Source organism: Protomyctophum parallelum, assembly GCF_964188405.1.
Source record: "Protomyctophum parallelum genome assembly, chromosome: 3".
NCBI classification, from domain to species: domain Eukaryota; kingdom Metazoa; phylum Chordata; class Actinopteri; order Myctophiformes; family Myctophidae; genus Protomyctophum; species Protomyctophum parallelum.
Window position 1 is genome coordinate 39243644 of NC_139698.1, and position 17568 is coordinate 39261211.

General features: G+C 43.2%; 1 protein-coding gene across 3 annotated transcripts in view; it reads left to right on the forward strand.

Annotated features, from left to right (window-relative positions):
* Positions 1–8529: 8529 nt before the first annotated feature.
* Positions 8530–17568, forward strand: part of zhx2a (zinc fingers and homeoboxes 2a) — a 30194-nt gene continuing 21155 nt past the window's right edge. For 2 of the 3 annotated variants that reach the window (XM_083761345.1, XM_083761347.1), the window contains exons 1-2: positions 8530–8876; positions 11630–11739. The gene's annotated coding sequence lies outside the window, so the exon portion shown is untranslated. The remainder of the gene's footprint in view (positions 8877–11629; positions 11740–17568) is intronic. The other variant, XM_083761346.1, reaches the window with a different exon arrangement.

Consider the following 17568-nt stretch of genomic DNA (forward strand, 5'->3'; position numbering starts at 1 on the left):
ATCACAGATGTCATCAGTCTATGCCTATGGGAATGTCCCCGATGTGCCATAATGGAGCTGAGTGATTTGTTTGTTCCTGATGCCATGAAGACACATTGAGGTTAGACAACACACTCCGTATTTGGGTGTAGCCAGAGCGGGTGTAGCTGCATTGGAAACTCCTTATATGGCTGGGTCATGGTGACATGAGCGTGATGTCAGAGGTCTGCCTGTAGTCCAGGTGGCCGACCGGCTGGTCCTCCCTTATTAAGCCATTTTTTATAGGATATGCTGCAATTCTTGTGATTTTTTTTTTCTTTTTAAGATATTTTTTTTGCGGCTTACGCCTTTTATTGATTTTTGAAGGGACAGACAGTAGGCTGACAGGAAACGGGAGAGAGATGGGGGGATGACATGCAGTAAAGGCCGTGTCGGGTCCGGGAGTCGAACCCGCGGCACACTGCGACTGGATTACCAGTCCGGTGCCCAGACCGTTACGCTACGGCCTGGGCCATTCTTGTGATTTCTAATAAAGAAATAACATTAAGCATTTGTTTGTAGGTATTTGGGATGATGAGACAGGTGAATAAACTCACCACCTTCATCAAGCCCGCCTGCCCCACTGAGACCACCACCACGCAGGTGGCCCACAACACACAACTGGATGAACACAAACATGCACATATTACAAACACACTACACAGACACCATAGACACACTCACACCAGACATACACCCACATAACCCTATGGCCTATACCATTGCCATAGGGTGGGCACATAAACGATACACCCAGAGACTGACTAATGCAACCCTAACCCGGGTTAGCAACATACGGTACTACAGATACAGACACCCACACAACACACACAGCCAACCACACAACACACACAGCCAACCACACAACACACACAGCCAACCACACAACACACACAACGCACACACAGCCAACCACACAACACACACAGCCAACCACACAACACACACAACGCACACAGCCAACCACACAACACACACAACACACACACAGCCAACCACACAACACACACAACACACACACAGCCAACCACACAACACACACAACACACACAGCCAACTACACAGCACACACAACACACACAGCCAACCACACAACACACACAACACACACAGCCAACCACACAACACACACAACACAGACAGCAAACACAACAGACAACACACACAACACAGACAACATACACAGACACAACTCAATACACAGCAACATTTCACACATACAAACCGTTACAACATACATACACGAGCGAACACATACACAGCAACACACACCGCCCCCCCTCCACCTCACTCGAGACCTGCCAATAGCTCTGCTAGTGCTCGGCCTGGCCTGCTCCCACACCCTAGGACCCCAGCCCAAGTGTTCCCCCCTCCTCTAGGCAGGAACACTTCCCCACCAGCCTTACTCCCAACGCCTTCCATCCCACCCCTTCTCACCATCCCTATAACCAGGCGGCCTACCATCCCACCCCTCCTCATAACCCCCACAGACCAGCGACCCGTCCTCCCTAGTGCCCCCATGATGAGTAGGCCTCTATACGGGAACAACCGTGACCAAACAGGCCCCTCTGAACCCTCTCAGAACCACCCGATCCCGCAGCCTCTCACTACTGGCGCTTCACAGCCACACACGTCACCACCCCCTCCATCCCCAGCACTTCCCTGTATACCCACATATCACAAGGCCAGGCCAAAGAGAAAGGTGCTGGACTGGAACATTGTGGTACGAAAGCCGGTGGCCATCTTGGGGGACTCCAATTTAAATAGAATCCCACCATCACACCACACTGATCTCCAAATAGACAGCTACCCTGGGACGACCTTCAACCACCTGACCAAGGTTTTGGAAAAGGCGGAGGTTCACCCCAGGGTAGAAAAAGTCATTATCTCGGTGGGCATCAACTGCAAGGACAATGACACAGACCAGACCTCCTGTAGGCAGCTAAATGGGATGCACAAGGAGGCACAACGAACGCCACCATCCACATTCCCCTCATCAACTTCTCCCAGTTCCTAACAGTCAAACAGAAAAAGAACCTCACACTCATGAATCAGTACATCTCAACACATTTCCCATACATCCCACCAGTTGACCCTGACCAATTTCACACAGAATCCGACAACATACACTGGACACACACCACAGCAGTCAAAATATTTAACCATTGGTGCACACATTTAAATTTTCTCTGAACAGGAGCCGAAGCCTGGATTCCTGCCCTAGCTCTCCTCTTCCGCTGGTACCTGCCTTGGTCCCAACAGGCTCCCCTCCTCCTCCTCCTCCTCCTCCTTCTCCTCCCCCCTCCCCCCCCCCTCCCCCCTCTCCCACACCGCCCACCACCATTCTTCCCCCCTCTTCCTCTTCCTCTCAACGTCCAACAGCCATTCAGTCCCTCCGACCAGCACCCACTCCAATGTGTTGAACCTGTCCAGGTCCGTCCGTCTCACGGCCGCAGAGGCCCAGTTGCTGGAGAGGGGTCTCGCCTACATTCCTCGACCCACAGGGACGGATTGGGAGGCACTTCGAAGGGACACACACAGATACCATAGGAGACTTAAATTAATAGACTTTTTCATAAACACACAGACAGACGGACATACACCTTTTGTCCTGCCCTCCACCTGGGAGCCAAAACTCTCCCAGGTGGACGGCAGGATACGAGACCTCATACAGCTAGATAACCATACACTTAATCAGTACCACCCATCACCAGACAGACCTGACAACCTGACCACAGACGAACGGAACAGCATCACAACACTGCGGAACAACACACAAATAGTTATTAAACCAGCTGATAACGGTTCAAAAATAGTCATTTTAGATAATTTCCAATACACATATGAAGCCAACAGACAACTATCCAACACAAGATACTACACTCACATAGCAGCCAGCATACAACCACAGACTCAGATCAAACTCAGACAAATCATTACAACACTTTATCACCAAAACTACATCACCTCCAAACAACGCGACTTCCTCTATGGACCCGATAACCCCAGACCTAGGATATTCTATCTACTACCCAAAATCCATAAGGATCCACAGACTTGGACTATTCCCTTCGAGGTGCCTCCCGGCAGACCCATAGTGTCAGACTGCAGCAGTGAGTCCTACCACATAGCACAATACATAGACCACTTCCTCAACCCCCTCTCCACCATACACGCCAGTTATTTAAGAGACACATATGATTTCCTGGAAAAAATAAAGCCCATAGCCGTGCCACCACACACATACATTTTCACCATAGACATTGACAGCCTTTACACTAACATACATACAGCCACTGGTTTACAGGCAGTTAGAAATCTCTTCCAGACACACCCGGACAACACTAGACCAGACAATGCCATTTTACAACTATTAGAACTTAGTCTCAATTGCAATGATTTCACATTTAATAACAAACACTATTTACAGATAGACTAGAGGGCACGGCTATGGGCAAGAAATTGCACCCGCTTATGCCAACATTTTCATGAGTGAGTGGGAGAGAGAGGCCTTGGCAAAGTGTCCACTACAACCTACCATGTATTTCAGATTTTTAGATGACATCATAGGGCTCTGGCCACACACCTTACAACAGTTTGATACATTTTACAGATTTTGAACACACACCATACTTCCATAACCATCAAACACATAATTCATCCAACAGAGATTAACTTCCTGGACACCACCGTATTTTTTCATACAATAGATCATACACATAAACGACTACTGACAAAAAAATATTTAAAGGACACAGACACACACGCACTACTCCATAAACACAGTTACCACCCAAAGCACACTTTTGCAGGAATCATCAAATCACAAATAATTCGGTTTTTCAGGATTTCATCCAATAGGGAACACTTTAATCAGGCCACACACACACTCTTCACAGTCCTCCGAAGGAGAGGTTACAGCAAAATATTTTTGCATACAATCAGGAGCAATGCCCTGGCCTCTCTCTCCCCCACCCAGTCACTCTCCACAAACACTCTGCCTCCTACCCCTAACCCTCTCACCCCCAATTCTAACCCTAACCTCAATCCTAGCCTTCTTCCCCAGCCACCTCAGAGCATGCACCCGGATCAGAGGCCCCTCTCTAGCGCAGGGACAGGGACGGACCTGGACGGGGCCCACACATTACCCTCTCCTCTATGTTTTCCCTCCTCCAACTCTTCTTCTCCCACCATCCAGGCTATCGGCTCCTCTACCATTACAACACTACTCCCATTCATAACCACATTTTCACATACACTCCAACCACTACACCACAAATTTAAACAGAATTTCACCACCACACAACAATCCTACCCCCCATTACAAACACATTCAGTAATTTCAGCACTTAGACGGAACAAGAACCTGGGTGACCTCCTTGTGCATTCCAAATTTTCCACTTTACCTCCCAAGCCCCCACAGCCTCATACACTCCATTTCAAACCCCGCAAATTCATCAATAACCCCCATAGTCACACTTCCTCCCCCATCACGGATCCCCTGTCTCTGACCACACCCAATATAGTCTACATCATCACCTGCACACAATGTCACAAACACTACATAGGAGAAACCGGACACACACTAGAAACACGCCTCAAACAACACTTATATCACATCCAACGAGCAGACATACACACAACTCTGTACACACACTTTCAATCCCATCCTATCGCTAACCTCATCATTTCAGGTCTGGAATGTGGAGTCCGTTGGACCAGTGGACAGCGGAAACTCATGGAACACAGATGGATAAAAAAATTACAAACTGTAACACCCACTGGTCTTAATGAAAGAAGTTGATTTTTATCCCCTTCCTGTTCATTTTTATGTAAATAAATAAATGGTATCCAGGCCTTGCTGTGAACTTTTACTCCTGTTTGGTTTTAGGTTGTTTTATTAATGTCCTTTTTTTATATCCATTTTACCATTGGGTTTTAGAATATGGTTTAGGTATGCGGTCTAGCTTAAACTTGGACTCAGGGGGGTGGACGCCTCTGCCTTGCATAGTCCCCAGTGAATAGGCAGTTGGCCCTTCACTGGTAATCCTATTTTGGACTCATTTTAAATATAGGAAGGTATTGCGGGCAGGGATTTTTACCAAAAAGCCCCCCCCCCCCCCCCCCCCCCCTTTTAAAATACACACACACATACATACCTACATACATACATTTCAGACGTTTTAGCAGTTTTTAAGGACCCACTTTTAGGCCAGTGCACCAGAGCAAATTCTTGCCTTTTTTTAAACCCTACCCATTCCAACCAAATACATACATACATACATACATACATACATACAAGTCCGATGGACCAGTGGACAGCGGAAACTCATGGAACACAGATGGATAAACAAATTACAAACTGTAACACCCACTGGTCTTAATGAAAGAAGTTGATTTTTCTCCCCTTTCTGTAAAATAAATAAATGGTATCCAGGCCTTGCTGTGAACTTTTAATCCTGTATGGTTTTAGGTTGTTTTATTAATGTCCTTTTTTATATCCATTTTACCATTGGATTTTAGAGTATGGTTTAGGTATGCGGTCTAGCTTAAACTTGGACTCAGGGGGGTGGACGCCTCTGCCTTGCATAGTCCCCAGTGAATAGGCAGTTTGCCCTTCACTGGTAACCCTATTTTGGACTAATTTTAAATATATGAAGGTATTGCGGGCAGGGATTTTTACAAAAAAGCCTCCCCTTTTAAAATACATACACACATACATACCTACATACATACATTTCAGAAGTTTTAGCAGTTTTTAAGGACCCACTTTTAGGCCAGTGCACCAGAGCAAACTCTTGCCTTTTTTTAAACCCTACCCATTTTGACCAAATACATACATACATGCGTTACCTGTTACCCAACCAATATTGAAACATATCGTAATACGTCATAATTGACAGCCAGTTATAATCCGACTTTAGTATTTAATTTCAATGTTTTACAGAGAGGCTGAGATTTAGGCACTCGACAGAGGCACTCGACAGAGTGCAGTTCTAGTTTTGCATTTATTTTGCAACACATTGGAAAGAGGAAACATTATTACAACATACTGTATAGTACATACTGTTTCTATAAGTTTCATATCCTGATTCCTACCTGAGATTCGAACCTGGTTCTCCCAATATCTACACACTCAAAAGGGAATCCCCACTTTGCCATCTTCAGACAATACCAGTTGACAACCAGTAGGTGTCCTACCAGAGACCAGGGTCTAAATTCAATGGAAGAGTAGGAAGACCACTAACCACTGCAGATGGACTAATTGTCTCCACCAGGCCGAAGGCATGTGGGGAGAGTATGTTTTGCACTCCGTCCGTCCGTTTGTGTGTCCGTCCGTCCGTCCGTCCGTCCGTCCGTGTGTCCGTGACAGGCTAATCTCGGCCACCGTTAACCCGGTCGATGCCAAATTTTGCACACACACTCCCTGGATGCCAACGATGAACCTCTGCCCCAAACTTTCCAGAACGGCCTGTTATAGCGCCACCAAGAGGCCGCTTTGTGCAAAAACTTCACCGCTAACCCGGTCGATGCCAAATTTTGCACACACCCTCCCTGGATGCCAACGATGAACCTCTGCCCCAAACTTTCCAGAACGGCCTGTTATAGCGCCACCAGGAGGCCGCTTTGTGCAAAACAAGTTTTTGCACAGTACACCTACAGATTTCGTCCAAACATCACGCAAATTGGTACACAGTCTCTCTAGAGCCATTCAACGAAACCAGTCTTTCAGATTTCTCAGACTCCATCCTGATTGGTTAAGATTGGCTTCCAAAGTTCACAGGAGTGCTCAGTTTCAAACAAAATGCTGCAAATCATGAACACATCGCGTGATTTCCATGAAATTGTGCACCCACATTCCCACTAGGCCGAGGACGAAATGCCACATGAACAATTTCAACTCAGCCTCAAGGTGGCGCTATAACTGGCCGAAAACTGTTTTCATCTCTAACTGCACGGATCTGTGGATAACTTTGTATGCCAGGCCAAGGAAAAACCTTTGCCTGGAATTCTTCACATCTGCTCATCCTGGTGGAGACCTGTGCCCAGAAGGGCACTTTTTCTTTATATTATATAATAAACATTAAAGTTAAGATTAAATAAAATTACATATTGCAGCTAATACAATAAGTCACAATATGATGACCACTGGGTCATCAATGTAAAAAAGAAAAAAGAAAAATCCACATGAGCAAAACATTACAGTTCATACAAATCACATTGTGATTAAGCATTGTATTGTATTTTTTCCTTATCTTATTGGGCGTTTTCAGGACATGAATGCCAATTAAACCAATATAGTGAGACCTTAACATAATATTTTAATAATTAATGAGAACATTGGTATCCAATTTGCATTTCTAATAAACCCAAACTCCCCGGCAGCCAGTAGACGCTAACTCAGCCAATGAATAAAACATCAGGTATAGATCACTGTCACTGCAGTCACAGTGCTTTTTGGAACAGAATACCAGTAGATTTCGTTCTCTTTTCTTGTTTTTACCCAACTGTACCAATATTAAATCAAAATCCAAGTATATTGGAATAAAAGCCTCCCTTTTACATAATCCATATATCAGTTGCCTCAACATACCTTAATTTACATAACATATTTAATTTTTTAAAGTGTGTAGGTCTACACATAATAGGCGAAATGAGAAAGGGCAAAAAGTCTGAGTACTAAAAAAGAAAGGCAGTCATAAAGATCCGCATTAAGATAGGATGCTGTGCAGATGGGCCAAGGTCAGATATGTCGTTCTACAGCAGGTCCAGTGGAGGTCACTGTTGTGTGTCAAAAATGTTAGATTCTGACACTTCTGGATAGTTGTAGTTATTCCCTTGTAGTCTGTTATTCCCTGTTATTCCCTTAACTGTAATTTAAATGCTGACCTAAGGGATATGTACCATGTGAGGATATCCACTCTGTGTGTGTGTGTGTGTGTGTGTGTGTGTGTGTGTGTGTGTGTGTGTGTGTGTGTGTGTGTGTGTGTGTGTGTGTGTGTGTGTGTGTGTGTGTGTGTGTGTGTGTGTGAGTGAGAGAGTGAGAGATGGAGCGAGAGAGAGAGAGAGAGAGAGAGAGATAGATGGGTTTCAGTTTTCTCTGCAAAGGACAGATCCCACCTGAGATGACACTGCAGTAATATATACACCCCCCCCTTCTCTCTCTCTGTGTGTGTGTGTGTGTGTGTGAGAGAGAGAGAGAGAGAGAGAGAGAGAGAGAGAGAGAGAGAGAGAGAGAGAGAGAGAGAGAGAGAGAGAGAGAGAGCGAGAGAGCGAGAGGGAGTGCGAGAGGGAGAGGGAGAGAGAGAGAGAGAGAGAGAGAGAGAGAGAGAGAGAGAGAGAGAGAGAGAGAGAGAGAGAGAAGAGAGGGGCATGGGGGGATAGCAGGACGAGGTGGGCGGGACTTTGTCCAACGAACGCCCCTTCTCTCTCTGGTCATTTAATATTCAATGAGCACCAAGAGCAAGAGGAGAGAGGCAGACATCAACACAGAAGCAACTTGACGGCAAGACACAGTTCATTCATTTTTAGAACAGGAAGCATGGTCCCTGCATCAAGCACTTACCAGCGGTGTTTACGCCAACCGGGGCGGGTCTGTAGTAACTGTATGGACCCGCTATGGACGGACACCGCGGCTCCGGTATCGCATGCAAATACGTACGCTGACGTCGGCGATCATGTGGCATTTGGCGTAGAGCCTCCTTGTGATCGGCAATTTTTCTGTCGTCTGTTGTCTGGTGGTCGGATATTTGACCCGCTCAGGAATATTGTTCACAGAGTCAAGTTTATCAGTCGCTGAACTATCGCTTTGGGATTTGTTGATCCACCTGAGCATCGCATCATATTGGGGGGAGCAGGTAAAAAAAGAAATCGCTAAACTCTTCCACTGTTGTGTTGGAAACGGTCCAAAGGAAAGCTGGCCAAAGTTAAACCTGCATGGGGTTGTTTGTTTTTCAGTTCTATCGTCTGCGTGTGGCTCACAAACACCAACAAGCCTCTGGGTTAATATTTTAACTTGTCTAGCCGCATGAACTTTGCCTGCCCCGCCGTTTACACCTGCATGCGTACACAAACAATGTTCCAATGCTTCGCACACTGTGCCAAGTTGTTAATTGACGTTCGCTCTCATGTGAGTTCTACTTCTACTGACTGTAACCAGCCAGTAAAGCGAGAAGAAGGGAGAACATCGTGTCTACTTTCCCTCCCCTCTTGTGTCGACATAACCAGCAAAATATGGCCGTCCTTTGCCGACATGTTGTTACGTCGGTGGCGAGGGAACATTTTAGAGGAGGTTTCTGTGCCCCTCTCTCCGTCACGTCTTGTTTTAACCACGTTTCAACCCCCGGAGAGTCGGGGCATCATGTTATTGTGTTGACCGTGAGGGGTTTATAATGCTACTTTTGTTGTCCCAACGTGTTTGTGGACAGTTTGATTTCTGGGTTGGTGCCGTGACTGTGTGATGTAGGCGGACCCCTGGTGACGCTGCCTCCCTCCGCGACCACGGCCGTTCTGCTGCTGCAGATAGACAGACCGACACACGGGCAGACAGACTGTGTATCTGATTCTGTGCACTGCGGTACAATTGCTGTAAAAGTCAGTCGCAGTTGGTCAGAAATTGGTATTGGAAGTTTGGAACTTTTGTGAGCTTTGTAACCAGCCAGGGTGCTGGCACTCTGGAGGAGTCTATAGACTTTGCTGTACAGTATGTGAGTCACTCCTGTGTTGTCTACATTATTACATAGTTTGTTTTTTTAGCAGGGGCAGGGCACTGCCAGGCTGCCCCCCAAGACAGTGCTGCACTGAAGTCCACAGACTTTTAGCAAGAGAGGACTCGTATGCAGTAATTTAGCAGACACGAGTCTTATCCAGAAAGACTGGCATGAATGAACCCTAGTCAACAAACGACAGGGTAAGTGCTGTCCACCTGCATTGTAGTCACCACTGAGTCTAAACTGTTTGGCAGTTTTCACAATACATAAGAAGGAAGCCATTAAGAAGACTGTGGTTTTAATGAGGAATTTGACTTGAGGGTTATGCTATAGTTATAGTACATCTGTTTTAGGGTTGTAGACATGCAATTAATGATGGTATATGTATAAATATTGTTTCCTGTAAAGTATTGTCTATCTCTATCACATCTGGTGCTGCTTTGGCTTAGGAAAGTAAAAGGTTGGACTGTTGGCACACATGTCCCCAAGACTCCCCATGACAATCTAATATCAAAAGGTTGACAATTTAGAGGTTTTGCAATGATGTGTGTGTGTGTGTGGAAGCATAGTTTTACCATTAAAGCCATGAATAGCTCACCTAAAATGTAAATTCTACTACTCAACCTTTCATGCCACTGAAACACGGGCAATGTTTCTTAGTCCACCCAACACATAGGGACATACCTATTATTACAACTTTGTAGCAGCCTTTACCAAAACCAAAGTTAAAGGTGAACAGTTGGCGTTACAAGTAGGGCAAAAATGACCATAACATTACTCCAGCTCATTCAGCATAATCTGTTTTTTTCTGAAAACAAAGGCTTATGGCTGTGTGCGTGTGTGTGTATAGGCCTACTATACTATATTTACATGGTTATTTAATATTTAGGGTATTTATGTTCTGCTCAGCAAGGGTATTTATGTTCTGCTCAGCAAGAAAGCAAAATCCTCCACTTGTGTGTTTACAATGTCTTACAATGAGTATGCACAGCAGCACATGCATGAACAACAACCATCGAAAACAACCTATGTAGTGAAGATTTGCACTAAATGGTGTAAATATTGGTCTTTGAGTTATTTTGGAAAAGACTGCTACAAAGTTGAGCTGGCACACACAGAGAGCTGTGTGTTATATCTTATGTGGATATTGAAACTTCACCTGTGTCTCAACTAGAATGAAACTATTATGTTAAGCTGTTTAGGTAATTAACAGCAGTGTTGGCTAGTAAAAAGGATGCATGATATATATAGGTCCTCCTATCAGTATCAGCCAATAATTAGTTAATTACTTGAAAATGTGTTATTGGTGGCCCGGTCGGCTGGCGTAGCTGTCTGGGCACCTTGGCTAGTAATCCAGTCTGGCAGTGTGCCGCGTGTTCGACTCCCGATCCCGACGGCCTTTACTGTGTGTCACCCCCCCCCCATCTCTCTCTGCCCATTTCCTGTCAGCCTACTGTATACCTATCCCTCTATAAAAAAAGAAAATAAGGCGAAAGCCACAAAAAATATATCTTTAAAAAAAAAGAAAATGTGTTATTGGTAATTGACAGATACCAAAAAACATATGTAACTACTAGCACCGATTTAACAATTATGTGCCAACCAGTGACCACAATACTACATTGATGTGTTTGTGGGAAAACAGCTTGTGTTAACGTACCTACACAGGATACAATGTCAAATGTGAAATTATGTCACAGGCTCTGAACAAGACACACTATTGTTACAAATCTTCTTTCATATGACCATTGAAATGATTGAATCTTAGCCAAATATCGTCACGTGCATCCCTACTAGCAAACAAACACAAGTTAATGCTTAGTGTTTTTGTTACCCTGATGATCATGCATATTTTGTGTATTTATTGCCATTTGTCTTCTTTATTTAACCCATCCTAACAGATCAGTACTGTGAGCAGCCAATTCTCCAGCACCAGGGGACCAGATCTAAGACATAGCATAGATAGACTACATCACGTACCAATGTTCTATGAAGGTGGACCATGCACCGGGTATGTTCCAATTATATACTTATATTTATTGTGTGTGTGTGTGTGTGTGTGTGTGTGTGTGTGTCATATACAAAAGTCATACTGTGTAACATTCATTGTAGTAGTTGGCCTATACAGAAGAACGCTGAAAAATGAATGTCTGGAGGATATTTTGTAAAACAACAACACTGGTTGTCAAACGGTATTTATTAACTGTAAAATACATCAATAAATAAATTGCCTATGTCATTTTGGTGTGAGTGCCAACACTAGCAAATAAAGATAATGTTTAATAGTGTTTAGTTGTCAAAAAACACATTGATGTAGAATGCTGATATGGAAAATATTTTGAAAGATTACGGTATATAAAAATGTGGTCTGGGACCTCTAAAGTGTAACTATTTAATAATTGAGGTGTAAAAATGTTAGATGGTGCCTTACTGTGTATGCGTTAATAAATGTTAGACATAAGTGTTCAATGTAAGCTATCAAGTTTACAGAAGGACATTGAAGTCATTTTCTTTCTATAGACTACTACATGATAATTTAAATGGTTTTGGGAAATTATTTAAATATCAACAACTTGCATTATCTGAAAATGGCAATATTTTCTCCTGCAAGAAACTACATGAATGAGAGAAAATTCTGAATCTGTGTAGCAACATTGTCTTCACCTTTAGCAGTTGGTTCAGACATGACATGGCCGCCTGAGTCGTAGGGCGGAATAGGGAGGCAACGGTGTATGGCCATATTCGTTAGGGGCGGGAATGTGCTCTTCAGGCACTAGCCTAATAAATTACAGACCCCTACATTCATTTTTCAGGCTGTCTGATGCTTTTGTGAAAAATGACGGTCTTTGGTGTGAGTCATGGTGGATTGGTTGAGCTCTCAGATGTTGTCATCATGACCTGGCATGCTCAGCTCTGTGATGATGTCACTAAATCCTATATTGAGTTCTGTTCTGTACTACACTCACTCGGCTGTGTGCTGCTTGGTTACTATTATGTGTTGTTAGGTGACTAAGGCAACTACAGACATGAGATCATCACTTGTGGGTGGATCTCAGTGAGAGAAAGAGACAGGACAAAGACAGAGAGGAAGACAATAGGTGCATCCCAAGTGTCTCACCTTAGATCCATGTTTCTCTAACTTGTGTATGTTCCTTGCATCTTAGACCCTAACAAGGATGCATCGCATCATGGAGAGTTGCAGGACTGCAACTATCGGTTATCTTCTTAGTGATTATTCTATTGATTTCTTTTTCAATTAATTTAATAACCAAGAAGCACATTTTTATCATCTTTTATTTGTTATACTGTATACAAATCAAAGTGAAATTTCTTTTAAAATTCACAACAATATTGAAAATGGCCGATCTGCATCTATCTACAAGCTTGTTGATCTGAACAACTATTGTTTCCCCCCCTCCGATTGTTGATTATTGTATATAATTTATTACATTGATTGAATTGATTGGTTAGATTAAGTGTTGTGTCCCTAGATGGAAGGAAAACAATCAAACCATGCACAGAAAGAGGGAACAAGAAAATACTGTATACTTCCTTTCCTCTGAAATGTGAAGTGAATACCCATTTCTATTACAGAGGTAAAACTGGATCTGCTGCCAGCGTCTGTCATTACCGTTAATGCTCACTGACACAAACGGTAATGCTCACTGCCACAATCACACTGTCATTCTGTGGGAAACACTGCACACATTATCTTTACTAACAAAACATGCAGTGATTATTTATAGGCAAATGTATGGTTTATATCAGTGACGGTTTGGCTCTTGAATTGAGCAGCTAATGTGGTATCCATGTGAATGCTTGTTACTGATTAATGTAATATTGGCTAACACAGGTTGGATAAATATGGCAATACTGTACAATAGACATTACACGCATGTTAGCCTATGAGGTGTTAGCTGATTGTTTACGTCACATAAACATAACATAAATTTATCCATGTTCTACTTGCATTAAAGTCCAAGTTCTGCAAGTAATCTTGTAGATCGACTAGTTTTGCACGACATACAACACCTTTGCGCAACGGAGTAAACAATAACGCTTCAATGTTTAATCGATTTGTTGATATATCAAAATTCATAAAGGATACATAAAGTGCTTCTCGATTATTCAATTAAACTAAAAATAAATCAATTGCTAAGAAAATAATGATCATTGCAGTTTTATAAGATTGAACACATGATTGACTTTTAAAGACTTGTGTTATTTGTCAATATGTACAGAAAAGGAGAGACATAGCTTTCCACCAAGCTTAGCTTGCTCTGCGTCATCAATGCAGAACACAAGCATGCCTCCATGGTTAGCTTTGGGCCAATCACAAGAGCCTAGAGATCTTAAACACAAAGAGAGATCTTATATTTGTTGCATTCACTGTAGTGCAACTAATTCAACTTTAGTGCAGTCCTAGATTTTAAGCTTCTTATTCATTTATCAGATTGAAATGGAGAAAACAGCCAGCACACAGTAATTGTCCTTGCTTTTCACATAGTTTAATTTGACCTCTCCACGGACAGGTCTTCCTCAGCGTGATTTATTAGATTACCAAAATTAATAAACAACAGTGAGGTATACAAAGGTGAAGGTCATATAGCGGTAGCCAAGACAATATTTTACAAACACATGCACACACAATGCACATAAGCAGTGAGGCTATTACATGAATGTTACATGAATAATTGTAAATGGCATGCCATCATGTTAAAACATGTTCACACATCCCCACTGTAGACGGCATTGGTTCGTATCAAAACATTGAACTTTTCTGCTGCTGGATGCATAATGTGCTTACTTGGCTAGCCTGTTACCATGGTAACATAGCAGCCTGAATCGGAGTCTTGGGATATCATCTCTGTCGGGTGGAAACCTCATAACGTATGTCCAAAACTTTTCAGTATTGAAATTCAAAAGTAGCAGATCCACAGTAATAAAACAAAAAGCTTGTGGATCTGTTATGATGCTTTTGTGTGACACAGTAGTATGATCAACTAGGATATTAATTTATGGTAAAACGCAAAAAGTTCAAATGGCAATGGCAATAATACTAATGACTGTAGTCTTACTGTGCAACATGAAAACTCCCGTTGGAAGTTGATTGTTGGATACTGTTTCTCTCTCTGTCATTTCCTCGTACTTCTAGTTTATTGAAAAAATGTCATGTGCATTTGTCCAATGCATAGCCTACTGCAGGCCTTGTTGACTAGATTTAGAAGACATTTTGGAGCTCTTACTACTGAAATGATCGATTATTTATATGGAGAAATCCTGTCATTTATGTATCATCATTCATGTATCTCAATGGGAGAGAAGGACCGCTTGCTCTGTCTCCTCGCTGCTAACTTGGATAAGGATGGGTTGGGGATGGACTTAGTGAAGGGCTAATTGATTGATAGTCAAGTGTATTCCTTTCCTTTGTTGCACTGCTGCAAACCTTCAGAATAGGGATGAACAATATTGAAATCTTAGCCAATAACCGATCAATTGCATCATCAAATCGATCCATACCGACACCACTATTGAAATACATATTTCCAGCATGGTTTACTGTACATCTGTTTTACAGTAATTGTGATTCCAGGTGCAGATGTAAACATTTGCAGTTTCTCATTCAAACATAAATATAAAGTAAAATATTGGTTAGAAATGTCAATAATTACTGATGCTTATTTGACAGATGATTTAAAAGTACCAGCCGATATAACAATATGATGAACGATTATGCTGCGGTAGCTAGAAGATGGCAACACTGGAATGCCTTCCCTCTAATTCCTGCTATGGGGAAATTATTTATTCACTTTATTATAGCTTGATCACAGCCCTGCATGGGCATTAGCCTGTTGCTATGCAGACCAGATCAAGTAAGTACCCATGCACAGTGCAGCACTTTGATGAGATTTAAATTAATTCGGCACCAGTCCCAAATTCAGCCTCCAGCCATCTCTTTCTCACCCTTTCAGTCTCAACCTGTGTCTCTGTCTCTACATTATATTTGTCTCCACCAGGCCGAAGGCATGTGGGGAGAGTATGTTTTGCACTCCGTCCGTCCGCGTGTCCGTCCGTGTGTCCGTGTGTCCGTGTGTGTGTCCGTGTGTCCGTGTGTCCGTGAACAGCTAATCTCGGCCACCGTTAACCCGGTCGATGCCATATTTTGCACACACACTCCCTGGATGCCAACGATGAACCTCTGCCCCAAACTTTCCAGAACGTCCTGTTATAGCGCCACCAGGAGGCCGCTTTGTGCAAAACAAGTTTTTGCACAGTACACCTACAGATTTTGTCCAAACATCACGCAAATTGGTACACAGTCTCTCTAGAGCCATTCAACGAAAAGGGTCTTTCAGATTTATCAGACTCCATCCTGATTGGTTAAGATTGGCTTCCAAAGTTCACAGGAGTGCTCAGTTTCAAACAAAATGCTGCAAATCATGAACACATGATGATTTCCGTGAAATTGTGCACCCACATTCCCACTAGGCCGAGGACAAAATGCCACATGAACAATTTCAACTCAGCCTCAAGGTGGCGCTATAACTGGCCGAAAAGTGTTTTTACCTCTAACTGCACGGATCTGTGGATAACCTGGTGGAGACCTGTGCCCGGAAGGGCACTTTTTCTAGTTTTTAAATGTAGTACACATCTCTCTTAACACCCACAATGGGACCTACAATCACTGTAGCACTGGTGACTCTCCACCCCTCACACAAACACATCATGTATAAGCACATGTTTATCCTCCTACACACTGCTGCTTGCGATGAAATGGGTAAAACATAGCATGCACACACACACACACACACACACACACACACACACACACACACACACACACACACACACACAGTGAGTCTGGTACTGCATTGTAATCCCCGTAGAAGCACCATGAACCCCATCCCACAGCTACCATATGTACTCCTCCAACCCTTCAGGTGTTATATTATTTGTGATAAACAACTCTCTCTCATATATAAATTAAATAAATAAACAACCTTCTTTGCTCCTGTGAATGTTGCAGCTAAAGCTATTGATGCTGCTATTGACATTACTGAAGAGTCTGGAAAATGTATTGGATTTTGGTGTTTGGCAGCATTAGCTTAAACCCATAATCAACAATCATTAGGAACTATCAGGTCTTCTACAGATTTTAATGACACAACTCTCAGAGAGGTGACTGGTGATGATACTGTATGTGGCATGGCTCAGACCACAGACCATACAGGGAGAGAGAGACAGCAGGCTACCAGGAACCTTCATACAAGTTTAATGAGCACTGAGACAGTATGGCTCCAGAACACAGCTCAGTCTGCAGACTAGGGTTATAAAGGGAGGTAACATTACTGTTATTTGTCAGTAACTTGGTTATTTTCTGGCTGTTTTCATATACACATGAAGCACCTTGTGCATCAGATCTAATGTGTTTTTCTTAGTGTTTGACATTGTGACAAATTCAAAGTTCAAACTCATTAATGTGATTGCACGAATTAGATTGTCCTCTGTTACTGCCATTATTATTATATCCGCCAGGCCTAAGGCATGGCAATGTGTCCGCTTGTGCGCGTGTGTGTGTGTGTGTTTAGACCGATAAGCATGAAACTGCACTGTGTAAGAAAACTCCAATTTTTGGAGGCCAATCGCCAAACACGCGATTTGGTACACATTACCTATATAGTCATGATCAAGATGGATCTGTGCTATTATTCGTATTCCATCCTGATTGGCTAAGATTGACTTCCAAAGTTTGCAGGAGTGGCTCAGATGCATATCTACGGTGATGCTTGGCCAAGACCCGCCCCTGGCTACCTCTGATTGGCTACATTCAGCATGCACA